This window comes from Natrix helvetica (assembly GCF_964273705.1).
Source record: "Natrix helvetica genome assembly, chromosome: Z".
Taxonomy (NCBI): Eukaryota; Metazoa; Chordata; class Lepidosauria; order Squamata; family Natricidae; genus Natrix; species Natrix helvetica.
Window position 1 is genome coordinate 19,078,631 of NC_138554.1, and position 24,022 is coordinate 19,102,652.

Sequence of the window (24,022 nt, forward strand, 5' to 3'; positions counted from 1 at the left end):
ATGGTGAGTCTTTATACAAAGCCAGACTTGTAGCTCAGGGTTTCGCTCAACGTTATCCTGAGGACTACACAAACACTTACTCACCAACAGTCAGAACTGAAAGTGTAAAAATTGCTTTAACCACTGCAACTATTCTTGGTTTAGAAGTTTTCCAGTTTGATGTAGACACAGCTTATCTACATGCAGACCTAGATGAAGAGATCTACGTGAGAAGCCCTCCAGGATTCCGAAAGCAAGAAGGGGATACCTGGTTCCTGAACAAAAGTCTTTATGGTCTGAAACAGTCAGGTTTAATGTGGTATTTATGTCTTACTGACAAACTAAATTCAATGGGCTTTATTAAGTCCGAAACTGATGAATGCGTGTTCACAAAAAGATCTAACAATGCATATGAGATAATTCTTGTTTATGTTGATGATATTGTTTATATTGGTCCAAATAAGAAAATGAGTGAGATTTTTGCCAAAAGTTTGCAGAGATACTTCACACTAAAATCTTTAGGACACATTAGCACTTATTTAGGTGTTCAAATTGAAAAGACACAGAAGGGGTTTAGTCTTTCACAAGAAGAGAAAATTGACCACATTCTACATCATTGCAACATGAAAGATGCTAGCACAACAAAGACACCCATGCAAACAGATTTTCACAACTTAACACATGAACCAAGTCCTGAGTTCGAGGATCAAACACTTTATCGTTCAGTCATTGGTTCACTATTATACATTAGTAGTTGGACCAGACCTGACATCGCACTTAGTGTTAATCTTTTATCACGACACGTAGGTAAGGCAACACAATTTCATTGGTCATGCATTAAGAAGTTGTTGAAATACCTGAAACACACTAAACACATGAAGTTATTGCTAGAACCAACACACACTGATCAACCAAAGCTGATTTGTTTTGTTGATTCCGACTGGGCGAGCGACAAGAAGTCACGCAAAAGCACTTCTGGTTACATGATGTTCCTAAATGGTTGTCCTGTTTACTGGCAAGTGAGAAAACAGAGTTTTGTTTCATCTTCATCTACTGAAGCTGAATATGCTTGTGTTTCAGATGCTTGTAATTCTCTAACGTGGTTTGATGCTTTGATCACAGATATCTGGACACGTCCGATTCGACCAATCACCGTGATGGAAGATAATGTATCTGTTGTTTATATTTCTGAGTCACATTTTACAGGTTCTAGGTCCAGACACATTGACATTCGTTATCAAAACACAAAGCAATTAGTTAAGCAAGGTTTTGTTAAATTGCAATATGTTTCTACACATGATCAGATTGCAGACATGCTTAACAAACCACTCGCCGCAAATCAACACGAATATCTGCGAAAGAAGATGTGCCTTAATTGATGATTTGATGATGTCAGCCCAGACTAGCAAAAGAAGGGGTGTCACGATGTTAAAAAGTTTGCTAGGCCTGAACTGCCTAAACTGACATTCAAGAGTTAAACTAAGAAAGCTTTATTGCGCAGGTCATAAAACAAAATGTTATCTGAAAGTGATTTATTGCGCACGCGTTACACATTCCAAAATTCCTCTCTTCTTTGTTCGGCAGCCAACTTTGGCAGACGTAGCTTTCATTATCAAAATGTAACCAATTAGTTATTTTCTGTTTCATTTACTTTTATTATTTTATTATTAAAGTTTGTTTATTAATTAGAATATTTTAAAAGACTTATTTTTTCTCAATATCTCAAAAGATATGCGGAAGGGAATCAGCCACGGTCCATTGATCTCCAACAGGGTGTTTTTCCCCTGACATTCCCAAGCAGAAGTTCCCCAGATGTTCTTAACTGCTAAGGTTAAGGTAGTTTAGAATGGGACGATGTCATAATTCTAAACATTGGGTGACATCATAATTCTAAACCTCCTGCCGTAGTTTAATGTTCTTTTTGCTGGAATCTTTTCAGATAAGTAGGTTTGCAATGGCATGGCTTTTAGCAGCCTCTATGAGAACAATGACAAAAGGGCCAAGGAAGATAAGTGTTGTGAACAACGTCATTTCCCAGTTTTCCTCTTGCCAAATAGATCGTCAAAGGTTAAAACCCTTTTGTTCAGGAGCTGTGTTTTTAAGACCAGCTGGTGAGTATCTGAATAGCAAGAGTTTTGTTCACCTGAACACATCAGTAACGGTAACAGGATAACAGAATTGGCAGGGATATTGGCGTTCCATGGCACAGGACCTAGGTATTTGCGGGATCGTATCCTGCCCCATACATCCCTTCGGCCGATCCGCTCACACAGAGAGGGACTCCTCAGGGTGCCGTCCACTAGGCTGTGCCAGCGGGCGACGCCCAGGGGAAGGGCCTTCTCTGTGATGGGCCCGACCCTCTGGAATGACCTTCCCCCTGATATTAGAATAACCACGGACCTCCACTCTTTCCATAAGAAGCTTAAAACCCACCTGTTCAATTTAGCCGGCCTAGCCTAATCCCAGCTCTCCCACCTCAGTCGGTATTTTTAAATTTTACGGGTTGGTTTTAGGCCGAGTTTTAATTTTTATAATTTGTACAGGGGTTAAGGTTTAATTTGATTTTAATGGTATTTATTCTTATGTGTATGGTTTTTTAATTTGGTGCCTGTACACCGCCCCGAGTCCCTTTGGGGAGAGGGGGCGGTCTAGAAATCAAATAAATTGAATTGAATTGAATTGAATATTGGGGGTCTTCTAGTCCAACCCCTACTCAAGCAAGATATCCTATACCATTTCAGACAAGTGGTTGTCCAATATCTTCTTAAAATCCTCCAGTGAGGGAACACCCCCAGTTTCCGGAGGCAAGCCTGTAAGATTTTTGAGTGCAGCTGAGAATCCGATAAATCCAGCGAAACTCTTAACACGAGGCTCCTGACAATCAGATTTATTTTTCCACAGAAAGCAAAACTGGGTGACTTTTAATCTGCCACCTTAAACAGAGCAGGCAGAGAGAGAAAAGCAGGTGTGCACAGTTTGCAAATTCCACCCCCTCCCCCCAAAAAAATTCTTTTAGTTTACACAGCTTGCATTGATTGTCATAGTGTTAGAAACATTATTTTGTATCATGCAAACCTCATGATTTTTCTCAGCGCTGTGAAAACAATGGACCTTAGAAGGGGAAAGAAATACATTTTCTGGCATGCAGCCCTACCATTATTATCTCTCATTGGGTTGCTCAGAATACACATTTTAAGTTACAACAAACAGAATCCACATTTTGCATTTCAAGAAGTCTACTTATTTTTATTTATTTTTATTTATTTATTCAGTTTGTCAAACATGTACGAGATGACAGGTATAAGTATAAACATGGACATAAGCATATGGAATGAGTACAAATAAAGGGGGACAGTAGGACAGGGACGGTAGGCACACTGGTGCGCTTATGCACGCCCCCTTTACGGACCTCTTAGGAATGGGGTGAGGTCCACAGTAGACAGTTTGAGGTTGAAGCTGTGGGAGTTTGAGGATGTAACAACGGAGTCAGGAAGAGCATTCCAGGCATTGACCACTCTGTTGCTGAAGTCGTATTTTCTGCAATTCAGTTTGGAGTGGTTTACCATGAGTTTTGTATCTATTGTTTGCTCGTGTATTATTGTGGTTGAAGCTGAAGTAGTCGTTGACAGGTAGGACATTGTAGCAGACAATTTTGTGTACTATGCTTAGGTCAGACCGTACGTGGCATAGTTCAAAGTTGTTCCAAGCCCAAAATTTCAAGCTTGGTGGCATAAGGTATTCTATTGCAAGCAGAGGAGTGGATTACTCTTCTGGTGAAATGCCCCTGGGCTACTTTAGCTAGGCTAAACTTGGCAATTTGCCTAGAGCCTTTATCTCTGCAGTTGGCACATTAGGTTACAATGGAGCTCAGCTCAGCAGGGATTCAAAAGTCAAGTTAGGCACCCTCTGTGTATGCTCTAATCCTTCAAGGACCGTTTCAAGCCTTTCCACTGATTAATTGTTCTGACTGTCAGGAAATTTCTCCTTAGGCTACCTATACAGCCCGCATGCAAACTAAGCTGTCTTCAGTTCTCATTTTAGAGTTGAAGGGGACAAATAAAAATAAACATGTCTGAAGTTCTCCTTGGCTGGGTTATTCCTCGTCTGAGCTACCTTGAGATGGGGAAGTCCTGTTTTCAATCTTAGAATCAGACGATTTCCCAACCTGTTTAGAGGAAGAGACGAGGAAAGCCAAGCTAATGCGGTCCAGGTTTCAAAAAGGCTTGATGCATCTTTCAAAAGAAAATGTTGAGTCTAATACCATTTGCAGTTCCTCAGCATTTTCTTCCACATTCCTGGTTAGAGACAGATTACAATAGTTTACTTTGCAAAATTGCCAATTCATGTGCTGTGAACTATGGAGCATGCAAAAAAAAAAAGTACAGTAAAATAAAATAGTTCTCAGTGTCAGAAAATTTCTCCTTAGTTCTAGGTTGAATCTCTCTTTGATAAGTTTCCCCCCCATTACTCAGGTGCTTTGCAGAATAAATTGACCCTTTCACCTCTGATATTGGAAGATGCCAATATATCTTTTTTATTCATTTTATTCACATTAAAATCATCCCTAGTCTTTCTTTGTTAGACCTGACATATGCAGCTCCTGCAACCGTTCTTCATATGTTTTATTAGCCTCCAATTGCGTAATCATCTTTGTTGGTCTTCTTGGCACTCTTTCTACAGCCACAGCATCTTTTTTGTATTAAGCTGACTAATCTTTCATACATACACAAACACACACTTTTTGTTATCCTCTTCTGCACCACGGTGATTTTTAGAAAATATTTCCAGTTTAGTTTCTAATTTCGTTCTCTTCTTTCGTGAGTTTCCTATTTTTGAAATGGTGGACAGTATTTGATCTTGCTGTGTGCTTGCTTGTTTTGTGACTGTGCTAAAAGAGACTTCTTTATATTCTCGGGTTTCCTGGGTTGGCGTTTCTCAGAACTCAATGTAAGCTGAAACTTGCCGGTAAATGCTTATTCATTTTGGTAGCTGGCACCACTATGTGGCATGCTCCAAATTTCTTGATATCCAATATTTAACACTCCATTTCTTAAAAAGACTTGCAATTAAAAAAATAAGCCAAATCAATTTGTAGGAAGTTAGCATCCACCTCTCTCCTAGAAAATGAAATATTTTAGGAAATATTAAAGGGCAGGATATTTCCCCCTAAAAGGGAGAAAGAAACTCATTTCCCCTACCTTTGTCAATGGACCATTAAGGCCTGGGCCAGAGGAACATGTTTTTAGGCAGGAAACAGACTCATTCTTAATAGCCGCCACCTTTGTCAATGGGCCATTAAGGCCTGAGCCAGTCTATTCTACATAACGAAGATCTACAGGCAGAGCCATAATAGGAATCCCAAAGTCCTTTCATTACATCACCACCCAGCAATGGATTCAAAGCACAGCCTACAGAGTTGCCCCTGCATGACCCCATGGGAGTTTGATAGCCAATCAGAGTTCATTTCTTGCACAGGAGTGGGAGCCCCCAGGGTGGGGCCCAACAGAGGGCATAAAACCCAGGGACTCTCAGCAAGCGAGCCTTTTTTCCTTCTTCAACATCTTCAAGGCATGTGATTACCTTTTCCCCCAGGACCTCAAGCCATGCGGTCCTGTCCACCATTAAAACCATCTTTCCAAGCGGCCTCCATGTTTCCAGTGTCTTTTCCCCCATGTGGAACTGAACCCAGAAGGACATTTCTTCCAACAAAATAAACTACTGCTCAGAGGGAGAAAACAAACATCTTTGATCAGTATTCAAGTAAAAGCTAAAAAATGAAAAAGCGTAAATCAAAATAAGGTTGCTTCTTCCTGAATTGAGCCAAGACAGTTTATTTTCCATCCAAATATTTATTCTACAGAGTTGTTGGCAGGTCTCTATCCGTTAAACTTGGATCTGGGGATAGCCGATAATTAATTTAAAATGGGCACTAAACAGGCATTATATTATTATTATTATTATTAATCATTGCATAGTCAGCCAGATGTTTAGTCTGGGTTTGGCATTTTTGTCTACCTGTCACATGCGCGCGCTGGCCATCTGAGTTCACCTTTTTAAAAGCCATTTTTCGCCCCCCCCCGGCTCCAGAGGCTTTATAGGAGCTTGGGGAGGGCGAAAAGAGCCCCCCCGCCCCCCCAAAAGCCCTCCGGAGACTTCAAGGACTGTCCGGAGGCTTCCCTGACGCCTTCGGAGCACTTAAAACGACCCTCTGAGCAACCCGGAAGTGACTTAGAACTGAGGAGAAACTTCCTGACAGTGAGAACAATTAATCAGTAGAACAGCTTGTCTCCAGAAGTTGTGACTGCCCCAACACTGGAAGTCTTTAAGAAGATGTTGGATAGCCATTTGACTGAAATGGTAAAGGGTTTCCTGCCTAGGCAGGGGGTTGGGCTAGAAGACCTCCAAGGTCCCTTCCAACTCTGCTATTGTATTGTATTGTAAATCCAAGTGAAAAAGAATGTAAGCCAGAGAGTTTTGGTTTCTGTGATTTACAGATCTGTCTCTACAACAAATGATCCAATTAGGCAGACAGGTTTGTTTATTCATCCTACTCAAGTATCTGTTTTTGAAATCTGTTTCGCCTCCTTATGCATTTGGGTGTGGATGCAAAGCCATGTAGAATATAAATCAAGGCTCCACCAGAAATCGATTTAAAGTCGCTTGCATCATTTGCCAAAACTCTAGCAGCATCTTGGAAGGTACTTTAATTTGCTGTGATCATTATCCTATCACAAGAAGATAGAAATGGTAATCAGAGTTGGAAGGGACCTTGTAGGTCATCTAGTCCAACTATCCCGCCCAAGCAGAAGACCATACACCATTTCTGACCAATGGCAGTCCAATCTCTTCTTGAAAGCCTCTAGTGATGAAGCTCCCACAACCTCTGAAGGCAACTTCTGTTCCATTGGTTGGTTTTTTTTTTCTCACTGTCAGAAAATTTCTCCTTATCTCTAGGTTGAATCTCTCCTTGGTCAGTTTCCAGCCATTATTCCTTGTCTGTCCTTTTAGGTGCCTTGGAAAATAGCTTGACCCCCTCCTCTCCATGGCAGCCCCTCAAATATTGGAACACTGCTATCATGTCTCCCCTGGTCCTTCTTCTTTTCACTAGACTAGCCATGCCCAATATTCTAACACATATTGCAAGCCTCATTTCTTCCAGAGCATGAAAAGTAAAGTTTCTGAATTGTGCTCAGATATGCTCTCCTGCACACACACATGCGTACGTGCACACACACACACACACACACACACACACACACAAACAATCACACACACACACCAGTGGTATAGTGGGTTTATTAATTGGCCCAGGAATTCCCTTCACCAAAGCCCCAGGAATGAGCCAAAAGCAGACCAATGCTAGTCCATACAGCAATGGCCAATGAGTCCACGAGGCAAAATTAAATCCACAAGAAGGTTTAAGAGGCACGGTCGAAGTCAAGGCATGGTGTAAATCCAAAGCAAGGCAGGTATCACGACCAGAAAACACACAGCTATGAAACAGATGCATTGTTCCCAGCATCACCTTTATTTGTCTGCTGTCCTAAATAGCCGTGGGGGAGGTGGGGCAAGAGGGGCAAGGCTGCTTCCTTGTGAGTAATCAGGCTGACCTTAGCTGATCCTGCCTTTGCTCTGCCCTACCTGTTCTGGGATCAGGTGCAGAAGGCAATTCCTCTTCCTCATCACTGACCAGCGTGCTTTAGAATAGAATAGAGCTGGAAGGGGACGCAATGACTCAGTGGCTAAGGCTTGTGGATCAGAATGGTGGGCAGTTTGGTGGTCCGAATCCCTAGCGCCGCGTAACCGAGTGAGCTCATTAGCTCTCATGGAACAATGAGGGCGTTACCACAGGTTACTCAATGAATCAGGTTGCTCAATTAATCAAGTTGTATTCCTGCCCTCTCCTTGTTGACATAATGCCCCATTGTTTTGCAGCGTAGCATGCAGAAAAATGCAAGGTGCAAAATGCAGACCTTCTTTTTCCTCTAAGGTTTGTTGTTAAATGCCTGTCAGTGCCCAGAAGTTTCATTTTCCATTTCTCACCTCTCTGTTTGAATTACGTTGGGAAATGTGGGTTCTGTTATCAGCAGGGTAACTTTCCCCGCAACTTTGAAGAATGCTGGACTACAGTTTCCATCATCCCCAGTCAGTACATTTCTTTTTTTCTAAACCTAACGAAAACAAAGGGCTCAGTGGCTAAGACTTGGAGCTTGTCGATCAGAAAGGTCGGCCGTTTGACGGTTCGAATCCCTAGTGCCGTGTAATGGAGTGAGCTCCCATTACTTGTCTCAGCTTCTGCCAACCTAGCAGTTCGAAAGCAAGTAAAAATGCAAGTAGAAAAATAGGAACCACCTTTGGTGGGAAGGTAATAGTGTTCTGTGCACTTTGGCGTTTAGTCATGCTGGCCACATGACCGCGGAAATGTCTTTGCACAGCGCTGGCTCTCCGGCTTTGAAATGGAGATGAGCACTGCCCCCTAGAGTTGGGAATGACTAGCACATATGTGCAAGGGGAACTTTTACCTTTTTAACAAAAACAAGAGTGATCTATGGATGGTTTTTAAGCCCAACTGAGAGCTTTGCATTCTTTTTTCAAAAATTAAAAGTATCTTAGCCATTTCACATGCTTTGTGAGTTTGAAACCATGGCTACTACAAAATAAATAAACATGTAATCCCTTTTCATTGTGATTACACATGATCCTCGATTTAAAACCATTTGTTTAGTGACTGTAGTTACAATGGTACTGAAAAAAGTGACCTATAATCGGTCCTTGTGCTTAAGACAGTCACAGAATCTCACGATCCAGTAATCAGAATTGAGAGCATACATTTTCAATGTTTGCAACATCCTGGGGTCATGTGATCTTCCTAGCCAGCTTCCAACAAGCCATGTCAATGGGGAAAGCTGAATTTGCCTAACAGCTGTGTGATTTACTTAATGTCATAAAATCAGGTTAGACTCACTTAACAAACATGGTTCCAATTCTGGTCATAAACCGAGGATTACCCATACCTGCTCACTTTTTAGTGCTGGGAAGCAGTGGCTAAATAATTCCAGCACGGATGGAAGCGTTTCTGATCAAAGGACAAATAATTATCATTTCAGATGATGCTATAAGCAATATCCTAGTATTTTAGAATATTTTCAGCATTCTGTCTTCTTTTTTTTTTTTTTTTGGCCTTGATTTTGAGTGTTTTTTCTAATTCATTATCACATTCTATCTTTTTGGTATTTTTTGATGTGGGATTAAATTTTGGGGATGATTCTAAATAGTCTCCGAACGGCAAGCTCTCTTTTTTGGTGTGACTGCGAGAAGCCTCCCAGCGGCCACCTCTTTGCCAGCAGCTTCCTGGCAGCAACGACTGTCTGGAAACTACCGGAGGTCGCTGAAAAAACTACTACCGTTGCTGCCCTGTCCTTCGCACCGGCCGCGCCCTGTCCTTCGCACCGGCCATGCACATGCATCCTATTGCCTGCTGTGGCAGAGAGAGCTGGCCGGGCAACTCCAAGCAGAGCGTCGCAGCAGGCAATGGGATGTGCGCTGGCATGAAGAACAGAGCAGCAATGGTAGTGGCTTTTTCTGGTACCTCCGGTAGTTTTCAGCAGCTGGCAAAGAGGTGGCAGCTGGGAGGCTTCTTGGAGTCACACTGAAAAAAAAAGCTTGCCTTCCAGAATCCGGATCAACTGCTGTGGGAGGAAGGTAAGCCGAAGAAAGATGCAGTCATGGGAGAGGAAGCCAGGCTAGGGTTGGGCCTCTGAAGGAGGGGAAACAGGGCAACTGGCAAAGGGAGAGTGGGCGGCAAGCGGGTGACCACTCTGGGGCAAGGCCGGAGCCAAGGAATGGTGCATTCCCTGATGTGGCTGAGGCAGGCAGTGACTCTCAGGAATGGCATGTCCCTGGGGCCCTGGACTCTGACCCAAGGTGAAGGGTGATGGGGTGGCATGCTTACTTACCTTTGGTGAGCTGAGCAGAGCAGATGAGGCGTGGAGGCGACTGGCGAGGTGAGTAGCTGGGCCATGTGGTGAAGCAAAGGCAACATATATAGGGCTGGGATGGATGAGGTGAGCGTTGAGCGGGCGGACAGGGTGAGCGAGTGGTGACCGGGTGGGCAGAGCAAGCAAACGGTGACCAGGCAGCTGGGCGGGGGATGGGGCCAGCCAAAAATCACTACCAGTTTGGCGAACCAGGCCAAATTTCCCCTAAAGTTTCGCCTGAACTGGTGCAAACCGGCTGAATATCACCTCTGGCCCACTTGGAGGTTTATTCGGGTCAGCTGGGTAGTGCAAATGGGTGTGGAGCCTTCTAGGAACTGCTGAAAAGACGGTGTGGTAGACTGGAAATAGATGATGTCATATCCCTCCCCCTCTGTTGAGAGAGCGCTGTTTAATTTTGACATAAATGGCCTCGTTGACCCCTCTTTCAAACCAGTGATCCTTTCTGTGGAAAATGTGGACATTGCTGTCTTTAAAAGAATGACCTATGTGCAGGTGGACTGCTGAATCTAGTCCTGATAGGTTTGTTCTCCTATGTTGTGCCATATGTTGATGAAGAGGTTGTTATATTTCCCCAATGTACAGATCTGCACATGGCTGATTTCATTGTACTGCTTATATGTAAACTGAGCAAATGATTATCTACTAGGATTCCAAGATCCCTCTCACTTGTTACTACTATTGAGTCAAGTACCACCTATTCTATACCTGTGCGTTTGGTTTTTCTTGCCTAAGTGTAAAACCTTACTTTTCTCTACGCTGAATTTCACTTAGATGTTAAGTATTAAACACAGAAATGATTTTTATATTAATATAATCAATCATATCACTTTGAAAGAATAATTAAAACCAAATCACTGTTTACTAATGAGCAAAAGCAATTGGTACGACAAGATTCATTAATCAATATGAAAAATTGCTAGGAATTTTTGGGGAAAAAAATCTATCCTTATTTGTCACCATTGTGACAAGGTATTGTATTTCAAAATCTCTTATAAACAAAAACTCAAACTTAAGATGTGGCACACCCATTTCTTCTTCTGGTCAATTGTGCATCAGCATAAATGAATAAAAAAAGTGATGACAGCAGTTTGAATGGAAGTGAAAATCTCTTCCTTTTTCTTTTCTGATATTTACTGGTCCCAAAAGAGGCGAGGAATCAGCCAGAAAAGGAATAGCTGCTTTTGCCAAAAAAAAAAGAGGGCTTTTCCATCATCTGAATAAAGAACATTTCCCACTTCCTTCCTTTAAAAAAAACAACCCCATTCTTCTAAGCTGAACAGGGATATATATATACATACACACACACACACACACACACACACACACACACAAACACACAAAACCCCTGGTATGCCCAAATATGGGAGGGAACTCACTACTCCCCCTTTCTGTCTATCGGCTCACTGCAGGAGACCATCCAAGCAGAAAACCATATTTTGCTGATAAGGAGGAGAGCCTGATAAGGAGCTGATAAGCTGATAAGGAGGAGAGCCTGTGGCTTAATGGCTAATACATCTGCCTAATATGTAATACAGCCCAGGTTCGAATCCCAGTAAGGGTATGGCTAGCTGATAGCTTGAAATAGATCTATACTAGTTTCCCTTTATTTATTTATCAGCACAAATACAACACACACACACACACACGTGTGTGTGTGTGTGTACATTAGTCCTTGATTTACGACCACAATAGAGCAAGGCAGTTGTTAAAGGCATTGTGCCTTATTTTACGATCTGTCTTGCCCCCATTGTTAAGCGAATCATTGCAGTTGTTAAGTGACTCATGTGGTCATTAAGCAAATCTCGCTTCCCCCAATGACTTTGTTTGTTGGAAGCCAGCTGGGAAATGGTGATCACATGACTCCGGGATGCTGCAACTGTCATGAATACATACCCGTTGCCAAGCACCCAAATTTTGATCACATGATTGGGAGGATGCTGCAATGCTGGTAAGTGTGAAAACTGGTCATGTCACCTGTTTTCAATACCGTTGTATCTTTGAACAGTCATTAAACAAGTGGATGTAAGACAAGGACCACCCCAGTGGTGGGTTCCTACCGGTTCGGACTGGCTCAACTGAACCAGTAGTGGTTTGGTGGCTTGGGTCGCTGGAACCTGCCACGCCCCTGAACCAGTTCTCCCGGCAACACCGTAGGCTCCACCATCTTGTTTTTTGCTTCTCTGCATGCGCAGAGCAATTTTTATTGCACTGCTCACATGCACAGTGAACTGGCTGTAGCGACTGCCGGAACCCACCCCTGGGGCCCCCTTATTGCCATATTCCGTAAAGTAGTTTTCATGGCTTCCCCTTCTCCTCAAAATTGTCTTATGGGAAGGGATCTAAAAAGTGGACTGGGCAACCATAATAAATTTAATAAATGATTAGGAAAATATTAGAACGTGCAGCAATGAACAGATTAACACTGGCGATTAAAGAGAAAGAACAAACTGATTGTTACGTTACATGGGAATCATTTTATCGATGGCTAAAGAATAAATATAAGAATTAGAAGTAAAAATAGTTGTCTAAAAGAAATGATCATTAGAGTTAGCGTGATTAATACAGTTAAATCAAGAAGGGGATTGTTATAGTATTAGACATTTAAGGTATTGGTATTAAGCTGGGAATAGATTAAATAATGAATATGATTGTAAATTTTAATTGTTGTTGCACAAAGTATTTTTAGCCAGAATGGCACACTGTTTAATGGAAGATGGATTGTATATATTAAAATAAAACAAAAAACTTTAGAAAAAAAATTAAATTTACATGTAATAAATCACCACAAGGAAGAGGAGGGAAAGATGGCAGTCCCAACCATGTGATCAAACAGCAACACTTAGAGTTATATACTGCTTCACAGTGCTTTTACAGTCCTCTCTAAGTGGTTTACAGAGTCAGCCTTTTGCCCCCAACAATCAGAGTCTTCACTTTATTGACCTCGGAAGGATGGAAGGCTGAGTCAACCTTGAGCTGGTCAGAATCAAACTGCTGAACTAATGGCAGTCAGCAGAAGTAGCCTGCAATACTGCATTCTAACCACTGCGCCACCATGGCTCATATGGGTGTGACCGCCATCTTGCCTTTTTTGACATGTAGATCCCATGATATTTGCTGCCTTTATGTATGAGATACTTGTGTACTTGTGAAGATTTGAGGCAATTTGTTTTGCAACTGAATGATTGACATCTTTAAGATCGGTGTATTGGGTATCTTGGCTGGAGTGGGGTGTAAGAGCTGGTGGAGATACAGTGGTTCCTTGTGAGATGCTTTATTTCTGCCTGACCATGGCAGAAATGGGTGTTGAATTATATCTGGGACATATTAGTTAGGTCTTAGTGTAAAACGAAGGAGTCTATTGGCTCTAGAACAGAGGTCTCCAAATTCAGCAACTTTAAGACTTGTGGATTTCAACTCCCAGAATTCCTCTGCTAGCCGTGCTGGTTGGGGAATTCTGGGAGTTGAAGTCCAGACATCTTCAAGTTGCCAAGGTTGAAAAACACTGGTCTATGGAAGCTTTGGCCCAGATTCTTCTTTTCAAGACATCCCACTTAACAAGGTTGTTGTGCAGAACAAGTGGGGGAAGGAATTTGATGGGCGCCACCATTTGCTCCTTGAAACAAAGGCAGTATTTACATTTGGCACATGAAAACTCAATCCTTTCTACTCTCATGCTTGTTAAAAATAACTGGCCCTATAGGTAATTCTTGAACATCCTCAATCTAATGTAGAGTTTTTCCTTATGTTAAGCAGAGAATACCTTGGAATAGGGTTTCTTAGCCATGGCAACCTGAAAAAGTGTGAACTTCAACTCCCAGAATTCCCGCCAGTATTTGCATTTCCTGGCTGGGGAATTCTGGGAGTTGAAGTCACATATATGCTGGGTGGGGAATTCTGGAAGATGGCTGGGGAATTCTAGGAGTAACACTTTTGGTGGCAGAGGAATTTTTGGAGATGGCTGGGGAATTCTGAAAGTTGAAGTCACACATATGCTGGCTGGGGAATTCTGGGAGATGGCTGGGGAATTCTGGGAGTTGAAGTCTACATTAAAGTTACCAAGGTTGAGGAACCCTGAGACAGAGCCTTAAAATGCATAATCTGAGGGCAAAGACAAGCCAAAGAGCAAATAAACCTGATGATTTAATGTATGATGGAATGATTAGATTGTTGGATTAGAATCAGGGGTGGGATTGAAAAATTTTAGCAACCATTTCTCTGCCTGCTTGCTTGATGGGCATCACCATGAGGTGGGGGGGCATGGCCTACTCGGCCTCTGGCACCACAGCAGGGGGGAGTTTTTGCCCTCCCCAGGCTCTGGAGGATTTCAGAGTGGAGTGGGCAGAGCCAGCCAGTCCTTCCAACTACTGGTTTGGCGAACCAGATGTAAAATTAGCATCCGGTTCGCCTGAACCGGTCCGAACTGGCTGAATCTCACCCCTGATTAGAATTACATCCATCCTTAATTATCAAAAAACAGCCTAGCCTACCCCACAAAGTTGCTGTAGGGATAAAACAAAGGGAGAGCTACATAAATCTCATAACTCACAACCAGTCAGTGCACCTTGGCTGAAAGAGGACTCTGAAAGGGCATTCATCAGTCGTGAGGGCTGCTGGGAGCTGATGTTTAACACTATCTGAATGAGGCCTTTGTTCAGGGGTGGGCTCCTGCCAGTTCTAACCTCTTCTATAGAAGAGGTTCCACAAATCTATAGTGCCATTTAGAACCGGTTCCAGCTCCCTCCCTCCGCCCGTCCGCACATCATCAAGATGAAGAGCGAGAGGAGGAATTCTGGGAGTTGAAGTCCACAAGTCTTAAAGCTGTCAAGTTTTGAACACCCCTGGTTTTTTTTTCTAAAGTTTTAGGGGTGCAAGGGTCTTGTAACTTGACAGCTTTAAGACTTGCGTGCTTCAAATGCCAGAGTTTCTGAGCCAACATTTTGGTTGCTAAGCAAGAGCGTTGTTAAGTGAGTTTCACCACATTTTACAAGTTGGCCACGCCCATCGTCACATGGCTGGCAAGCTACTCCCACCCAGTCATATGGCTGGCAAGCCACTCCCACTCAGTCACATGGCTGGCAAGCCACTCCCACAAAGCAGGCCACACCTACAGAAGAGGTTCTAAGAAATTTTGAAACCCACCACTGCCTCTGTTATACAGTAGTTCAGCCAGTCTTCCCATATCAGGCTTAAAGACACATCCACACCTTAAAGAAGAGCCAGGCCTTTCTTATTAAGCATTAAGAATCCTGAAAGCCTCCCTCCACCATTAAACTATGAAAAAGCAGCCAAAATAGGGTTTCTGCTTTGTAAAATACAAAAATCTATTGACCTCCCCTCCTTCATATGTATAATAGGGCCGACTACACATGAGATCAGCATTTCCACTGAGGGCGTTTGCAGGATTTGGAGAAAAATGGATTGACTCTAGGCTGCCCCAATACATTTTTCAGGATTTCTGTTGGATCATGATTCCTCCCAGAAATTAAATGCATGAAAGTTAGCTATTGACTAAGCCTTTGAGAAGTACGTGGAAGGATAAATTATTCCAAAATAGATTTGCCAGGGGAGTCATCCAGAGAACGGAAAAGTTCTCTTCCAACTTCATGAGCACTAAGTCCATGTGCTTCCTTTCCTTTGCCACCCCTTGATGACTTGACTAGTTTACAGTACATGTTAGAAAGATATCTGAGAAACTCTAAATCATAAAAACAGAAATAAAGCCCAACCCAATCTAATCTGACAAAAACAAAGACCCGATAAATCACCCCTTCAGATTCCTGGGAAATGTAACCACAGCTGCTTATGTGCAAATCTGCACCACTGCTGTTTCGTCTATTTTCCCAACATCATGTTCTCAATGGGCAGGATTCTGATTCATGGTGTAAACAGGAGAGGTGCCAGATAAATAGCAATCGCAAATGGAAAAGATTTGAGAAAATAGGATTTACTTTCCGGCCAACTGTACCAGGAGCGAAATTCCAATGAAATCAGATGGTGTTTTAATCAGTTGGTACTTTGCAATGCAGATATTTACTTTATTTATTTTATAGTTAGCTGGCATGAAATATTGCCTTCATTCTTGTTAATGCACAGGTTGGCAGCTGCTGCCCTCCAAATATTTGGAACACAAGAGGATAAAATCTTTCCAACGGTTCTTGCGAAATTATGAAATCACTTCCAAGGAAATTGAAATTGATTTCACCTGAATTTTTTTATGGAGTAGCAGTTATTTAAAAGGCTTAAGATCCACTTTGGTCTAGTGGTTAAGGCACCTGGCTAGAGATGTGAGTTCTAGCCCTACCTTTGGCATGAAAGCCAGCTGAGTGATGTTGGACTGGTGTTACCCTCACTCAGCTCAACCAACCTTACAGGAAAAATAGGAGGAGGAAGGAGCATTAGTATGTTCACTGCCTTGACTTATTTATAAAAATAATAAAGGTAGATAAAAATAAAAACAAATAAGTCAATTAAAATATTACTGTTTCGTGGAAATTGGTGGGAACAGGTGGCTGGGGTATTTTATAACTAACCAGTGTGATTTCCCTCCTCCTTTTTTTTTTTTAAATGGCTGATTTATTTACTATGTTATTTTACTTTATTTTTTTGGCATGCTCCGTTGTTTACAACGCATGAATTCATTGTGCAGTTTTGCAGAGTAAACTATTGTAATGTGTCTCTAACCAGGAATATGGAAGAAAATGCTGAGGAACTGCAAATGGTATTAGACTAAAAATTTCCTTTTGAAAGATGCATCAAAGCCTTTTTGAAACCTGGACCTCATTAGCTTGGCTTTCCTCGTCTCTATTTCCTCTAAACAGGTTGGGAAATCATCTGATTCTAAGATTGAAAACAGGACTTCTCCATCTCAAGGTAGCTCAGACGAGGAATAACCCAGCCAAGGAGAACTTCAGACGTGTTTATTTTTATTTGTCCTCTTCAACTCTAAAATGAGAACTGAAGACAGTTTAGTTTGCATGCGGGCTGTAGGTTAAGAAGCAATGGGTGGAAACTAATCAAGGAGAGAAGAAACTTAGAACTGAGGAGAAATTTCCTGACAGTCAGAACAATTAATCAGTGGAACAGCTTGCCTCCAGAAGTTGTGAATTCTCCAACCCTGGAAATCTTTAAGAAGATGTTGGATAGCCATTTGTCTGAAATGGTAGAGGGCTTCCTGGCTGAGCAGAGGGTTGGACTAGAAGACCTCCAAGGTCCCTTCTAACTCTGTTATCCTGTTATACTGTAGCCCTTAACACACGACCACAGTTGAGCCCAACATTTCTGTTACTAAGTGAGACAGTTGTTTAGTGAGTTTTGCACCATTTTATGACTTTTCTTGCCACGGTTGTTAAGTGAATCACTACAATTGTTAAGTTATTAACACATTTTTTAAATGAATTGGGCCTTCCTGTGGACTTTGCTTGTCGGAAGGTGATCGCACATAATGCCAGGCCACTGCAACCATCACTAATGCGAGTCTATTGCCAGCTGTTTGAATTTTGAATCACATATCCTGGGGACTCTGCAAAGGGTGTGAGTGTGAAAAACCACCATAAATTACTTTTTCAGTGCAATTATAACTTCGAATGGTTACTGAATGAACTGCTAGTTGAGGATTACTGTACAGAAGTTGAAGAGCACTTGGTACGGAAGAAAATTCACAACTGCTTCTTAACCACTAACTGTGGATGATATGGTACAGTGGTGGAATTCACTTACTTCCCTACCAGTGCGCAAATGTGAGTGTGCGCCGCATCTGTGCATGTGCACTGCCTTCTGCGCATGTGCAGTGTTTGCGCATGACATTGGGGCTGGTGGGCGGAGCCTCCCACAGCTGCCACTACCGGTTCACTGCCGCTACCGGTTCGCCTGAACTGGAAAGAATCGGCTGAATACCACCTCTGATATGGTACCTTCCACGTACAGCTAGTCCTTAACTTACAACAGTTTGTTTAGTGACCGTTCAAAGTTACAAGGGCACTGAAAAACGTGACGTTTTTGGACATTTTTCACAGTTACAACCTCTGCAGCATCCCCATAGTTATGAGATCAAAATTCATATGCTTATCAACTGGTTCATTTTTATGACGGTTGCTGCTGTGCCCCAAGGTCTTGTGATCACCTTTTCTGGCCTTCTGACCAGCAAAGTCAATGGGGAAGTCTGATTCACTTAACAACCGGGTTACCAACTTATCAACTGCAGTGATTCACTTAACAACCGTGGCGAGAAAGATTGTAAAGCGGGGCAAAACTCAATTAACCAATGTCTCACTTAGCAACAGATATGTCGGGCTCAATTGTGGTTGTAAGTAGAGGACTACCTGTATTTTGGACTATACCCTCCATCTTACCTAACCACGGATGGAGCTGGCTGGGGGAAGTTGCCTAAAGGTCTGGAGGCCATCGGGTTGTCCACCTCTTTGAGCAATTCCAGACATTGGGGGTTGTGATGGGAACTTAGCACGGGAGGAAGGAAATGAGTAGTATTACACCTTTCTCGTTATGGCACTTCCTTTCTTTCATGCTTCCTCTTTGCTCTCCTATATGAGAGCTTGTGCGCCTGGGGTTCTGAGCCACGTTTTCTGCACCTGTTGACTGAGACTGAGCTTCAAGCCTGCCTCCAGAAAAGTGCTGTCCAAGTGACAACTGACTCTTTTGTTTTTGCTCGCTGATTTGTTTGGATCATTTTCCGCGCGTCGAGCTTTGGCTGGTAAGGCTTTCAAACAGTTTACTTCATTGTTTGTGCTAATGCACTCATGCTAAACCTTGCTTACATTCTGCATGAATTTCAGCCTTGGGAATGTGTAACATTTCTACATTGAACAGTGTATTTAATGCCCTTGCATAATATGAACCCTAAAATGGTTTCATTTGAGTAACCAACGCAAATGCAGCATTTGGATCCTTACCAGTTAATTTTAGGCCAGAATAAAACCAAGGGCTTGTCTAAAAGGATGCTGTTTTTAAGACAGCTGCGAATAACCCCCGTCTGCTAACATTTTTGTTTTGTGCTCAGTTCATTGTTGTTGTTTTTTAAAATTGTGTGAGAGTGCTTTGAAACATTAATGCGCGAATGTAAATGAGCATACGGAGGTTTTAAAGAAATTATGAGTCACTAAAAATAACTGAGGAATTAGATATCATCTAAATAATCTGACATAATTTATCTTGTTGTCTAAGTTGTACGTGCCGAATTCTCTTAAACATTTGCCTGGTCTAGCCAAATAAAATAAAAGGCAAGTCAAGGTTCTTCGCGGGATTGGTATGTGATAATAAAGAGTATTTTATGGCTTCATGCTTAAAATACCCAGTTTCTCAAACTACTCCATCACTGGAGGTTTTCAAGAAGAGTTTAGAGAGGCATGTGTCCAGAATGGTATAGGGTCTCCTGTTTGGGCAAGGGGTTGGATTAGAAGACCTCCAAGATGCTTGAGTAGAGTCCACCAGATGTTCTGGGACACTACATATCCTTTTCATGACCTCTTTTCCTCGTTACCTTCGGGGAGGAGGCTTTGTGGTATCCGAAGTAGAACATCTGTCCTAGATTCAGTCACAGTTTTGTTCCATAGAGCATCAAACTTGTGAACTCTCAAGTTTCCTCTTTCCGCTACGTATTCAAAGTGAACAGTGATTAATATACAGTATATATGTTGTGAGTGTTATGTATGTGTTGGGTAGATATATACTTTCTCTTGAGAGCAGGCTACAGAATTTCATTTTTAATCTCGGCCGGTGTGCTCACAGTAAAAAAAAAAAGACAATAAAGTTATCTTATATTACATCTTATAATCAGAGGTGGATTTCAAATCCTGGTGCTACCGGTTCGCTCTTGTTCATTTGCGTGCTCGCGGGTGCATGCAATGCTTCTGTGCATGCGCAGAAGCATCCAGGTGGGGCGGGTGGTTTCTCCCAGCGCCACCACTACAGGTTCCTCTGATCCAGGCCAATCCAGGAGCAACCCCCTTCTGCTTATAATCATATCTTACATCTTACGTCTTATTTTATCTCTTATCTCTTATCTCATCTCTCATCTCTCATCTAACTTATCTCCCTTCCAACCCTATTACTCTATGTTCTGTGCTCTGTATTTAATCTGGTAAGCTGATAACACTGTTGATTAATAAATGAAATATCTCCGGGGCTGCTGGCATCTGTTGAAACCAGGGAAATTTTTCAGATGTCGCTGATCCATAAATCCTCACCAGAACATTATTACTCTTGTGGAGTTGTCTAGGGTGTTTTGCTAGATGGGACTGTCTCCCTCCGTACAACCCCCCCCTTTCAGTTGGATGATGAGACCCTGTTAAGCAAATAAATGAGATTGGTGTCTAGACTAAGAGGCATGTTTTCACTTGTGATGATGAACAGTTCAAAATAGAGGGTAGACGATCCATGACCTGTTATTTCAGAGATATTTCCTTACCAGATTCCTTGATGCCTTCAACACTGACAGGACTTCTAATGTAGGGAATGGGGCAATTCGCTGCAGCCAACTCACTGTGCCATTTCACCATGGCCATATCGCCATGGCCATTTTGGTGCAGCCAACTAGCCAGGAGACAGCTGGCCGTGGCCAACTTGCCATAGGACAGCTCATCACAGAAAATTCCAGGGGGGGATAACTCAACAAAACAAATGTTATCTATCCGCCACTGTTTCTCTGACATAATATCCATTTTTGTCAATGGAAATAATGTCAAAGAAACAGCGGCGGATAACATCGATTGCATTGAGTTATCCTGTGTGGAATTTCCTGCGGCAGGTTGTCCCACAGCAAGTTGGGCTTGGCGAGTTGTCCCGCGGTGAGATGACTGTGGTGAAATGGCCACAGCAAGTTGGCCATGGTGAATATCCTAGATTAGAGTCCCCAATCTTTCTGAGTTGACAGTCCAAAGTGGGGGAGAGAGGAAAGAGGGAATGGTTATGTGGGAGGGGTAGGCACATGTGCATGTATGTACACACATGAAACTCATTGCTCATGTGAGTGGGTCCGTGAGGGCCTGTAATGATGCTCAGTGAGTGGGGCCACGAGCACCCACAATACTCGTGGCAATGCTTTCGTGAATGAACTCTGAACGCCACACAAGCGGGGTTTTATGTGTCCGCGATAATGGTGGTGGCACACACCCAAGTGGGGCTATGAGTGCCCACGCAAGTGGGGTGGTGAGTGCCTGCAACACTCGTGATGGTGACGTGAGTGGGGTTGCATGTGCATGCATGCACCAGCCAGCTACTCCCATGGCCCGGTGTCCAATAGGCCATGGCCCAGTACTGGTCTGCAGGTTGGAGACATCTGTCCTAGGCCCTCTAATGTACTGCCTTCACTGGAAAAGGTTCTTAAAAATTCAGTGAAATATTCAGAGATGTATTTACCTTGAAAATAGCCCCGGTGAAGTACATACCATAATTAACCACCAGGACTTGTTCTCAGGAGATGTCTTATCAGCGGTCCTTAACCTTTTCTTCATCACGGACCGGCTTAAAATATCTTTTATGGCCACAGAGCATGGCCACAGACCCCCCAAGATTTAACTCAAGATTTAAATCATAACATTGACTCCCTGTGATGATATCGCCCGGGGCGGGGGCGGGGGGGCAGTGGTCCGTGAACCGCAGGTTCAGAATCAATGTCTTATGACATTTTCTGTTATGTCATGAAATGTTTTATATGTTTTTGCCAAATTTCAGTTCCACAGTAGCCTTCTGTCCTTGATTTTGGACACATTTTGTAAGTTGGCCCATCTGAAGTACCTTGGCTTAAAAATTGTTGCCCTACGATCAGGGGTGGGATTTAGAAATTTTAGCAACTGGTTCTCTGCCTGGTTGGTGGGTAGGCATGACCATAGTGGGCATGGCCTACTTGGCCTCCTGTACCATGTGGGGGGGGGTGTTTTAACCCTCCCCAGGTTCTGGAGGCTTTCCTTGAGCCTCCGAGAGTGTGAAAACAGCCCTCCCAGACTCCGGAGGCCAGAAAAAGGCCTGTTTCCAGACTTCCAGCACTTCCGTGAGGCCTGTTTTTCGATCTCCCAGAGTCTCCGTGCGGGCCCTGCACTTACCTGGCATCCAAAAGGGGCCGTATGGAGACTCCTGGGAGGGAAGGGGCAGGAGGAGTGGGGCCAGCCAGTCCTTGCAATTACCAGTTCGGCGAACCAGATGTAAAATTAACATCTGGTTCGCCTGAACCAGTCAGAACTGGCTGAATCTCACCCCTGCCTACAATGCACCATTTCACCCTGCTAATGCTTATACAGAGACAAACAGGAGAGTAAAAAGTCTTATTTGTAAACCTCCCAGAATCACTGAGAGTGAGTAGGCGTCCATATAAATCTTCTACATCAAAAAAAAAAAAAAACCACCCAATCAATCATAAGTAAGGAACACCTTGTTTTTGTATTTATTTGTCTGTTGGCAAAGGAATAGTTGGTCCTGATGTTTCTATTAACTCAGAGCATCCAATAATTGGGAAAGGACAGGGAGGTTCCACTTGGCAATACAGTCTAAAGTTTGGCTGAACTACTTGCATTCCTGCCTGCTAAAGTGATCCTTCCATAGTACGTCCAGCCCAAAGATCTCTCTCTCTCTCTCTCTCTCTGGACATCTTGGATCGTGGTTCACCAGAAAGCAGCCGGAATCTGAGGTTAGAGATGCACCACCCATGTCGATCTGAATATCAATGGTTTATTTCGTATTATTTTCCCTTTTTTTTGCGTTTCTTAAAAGGGGAATGTCAATGGGCTGGTTTTGATGGAGGGAAATCTGGTTTTGTATTTTGTTTACTTGTCTGAATTTGCTTTCTCCCCCCCCCCTGCCCCCCCCCCCAGGCTCTTAGCTAGTATCTTCTCTCAGTTGGTTATATCTGAAAGATAGTGCATTGGAGAAGGCAGGTATATTTTTAAAAGATCTGGCTTCCCTTCTCGCTGACCACGGGGCCTGGGGGATTATGGGAGTTGAAGTCTACGCATCTTAAATTGGCTGCCAGTTGAGGAAACACCGCTGTAGCATCTCGGGTTGTGGTCCAATGTTCAAAACAAAGGAAGCCAGCAATTAACCGTCCTTCCTTTTTGCATAGCATTAGCATTGACCAGGCAGTTTTTATCTGTCAGCACCCTTTTATTCATAATGTACATTTTTCGACATCTAGAGGAAAATTAGATATTGTGGAGATGTTTTTGCAACACATCCAACTTGGAGGAAAAATATGTTCTTTGAACTGGTGACAGGGTGATAAGAGATAAAAATTAAAGAAAAAGAGACAGAACACAGGCAAATTAGTAATCTAAGCTTCAAAGTCATCTTCTTTGGGCTTTTGAAACTAAGATATAGTTAGTCCTTGACTTTCAATCAAAATTGAGCCCAAAACGTGTATTCTTAAGCAAGGCAGTTATAAAATGAGTTTTGCCCCATTTTATGGTCTTTCTGCCACAGTTGTTAAGTGAATCTGCAGTTGTTAAGTGAATTATGCAGTCACTAAGTGAACCTGGATTTCCCTCATTAACTTTGCTTGTCAGAAGCTGGTTGGGAAGTTACTGATGACAGCTATCTTAAATACATGCCAGTTGCCAAGCTCCCAAATTTTGATCATGTGACTGTGGGGATGTTGCAATGATTGTTAGTGTAAAAATTGGTCATAAGTCCTTTTTCCCCCCAGGACCATTGTTAACTTCAAACAATCACTAAATGAACGTGTGAATCAAGTAATGCCTGTAATAGGTAAGACTAACAACCCAGAACAATAGCTGACTACAAATGAGTTGTAGAGTTATTATCATTGTGGTGCGGTCTATTATTTATTTGGGTTGTGTCTCAAGCACAAAGTCACGTAGCCCTGATTGTAATCTGTGGCATTATAGTAAATTTCCTGGCTTGTAAATAATGCCATGGATTTCAGCAATAATTAGAGAAGCACACACACACACACACCCTGCAATTAGGGTTGATTCATGGATTTCTTGGTTCTCTCTTAGCTTGCTGGGTTTTTTGCAGACGTTTCATTAGCCAAACTAGGTAATATCATCAGTGCTGGTAAGGAGTGGGGTTTGCTCCCAGTT

At 42.7% G+C, this 24,022-nt stretch overlaps 1 protein-coding gene across 2 annotated transcripts in view; it reads left to right on the plus strand.

Annotated features, from left to right (window-relative positions):
• The window catches only part of HSD3B7 (hydroxy-delta-5-steroid dehydrogenase, 3 beta- and steroid delta-isomerase 7), a 93,688-nt gene that overhangs the window by 29,464 nt on the left and 40,202 nt on the right, over positions 1–24,022 (plus strand). The window contains exon 1 of one of the 2 annotated variants that reach the window (XM_081971538.1): positions 18,554–18,684. The exons of the other annotated variant lie outside the window; for it this stretch is intronic. The gene's annotated coding sequence lies outside the window, so the exon portion shown is untranslated. Of the gene's footprint in view, positions 1–18,553; positions 18,685–24,022 lie in introns of those variants that run through there. 2 annotated transcript variants of the gene reach the window in all.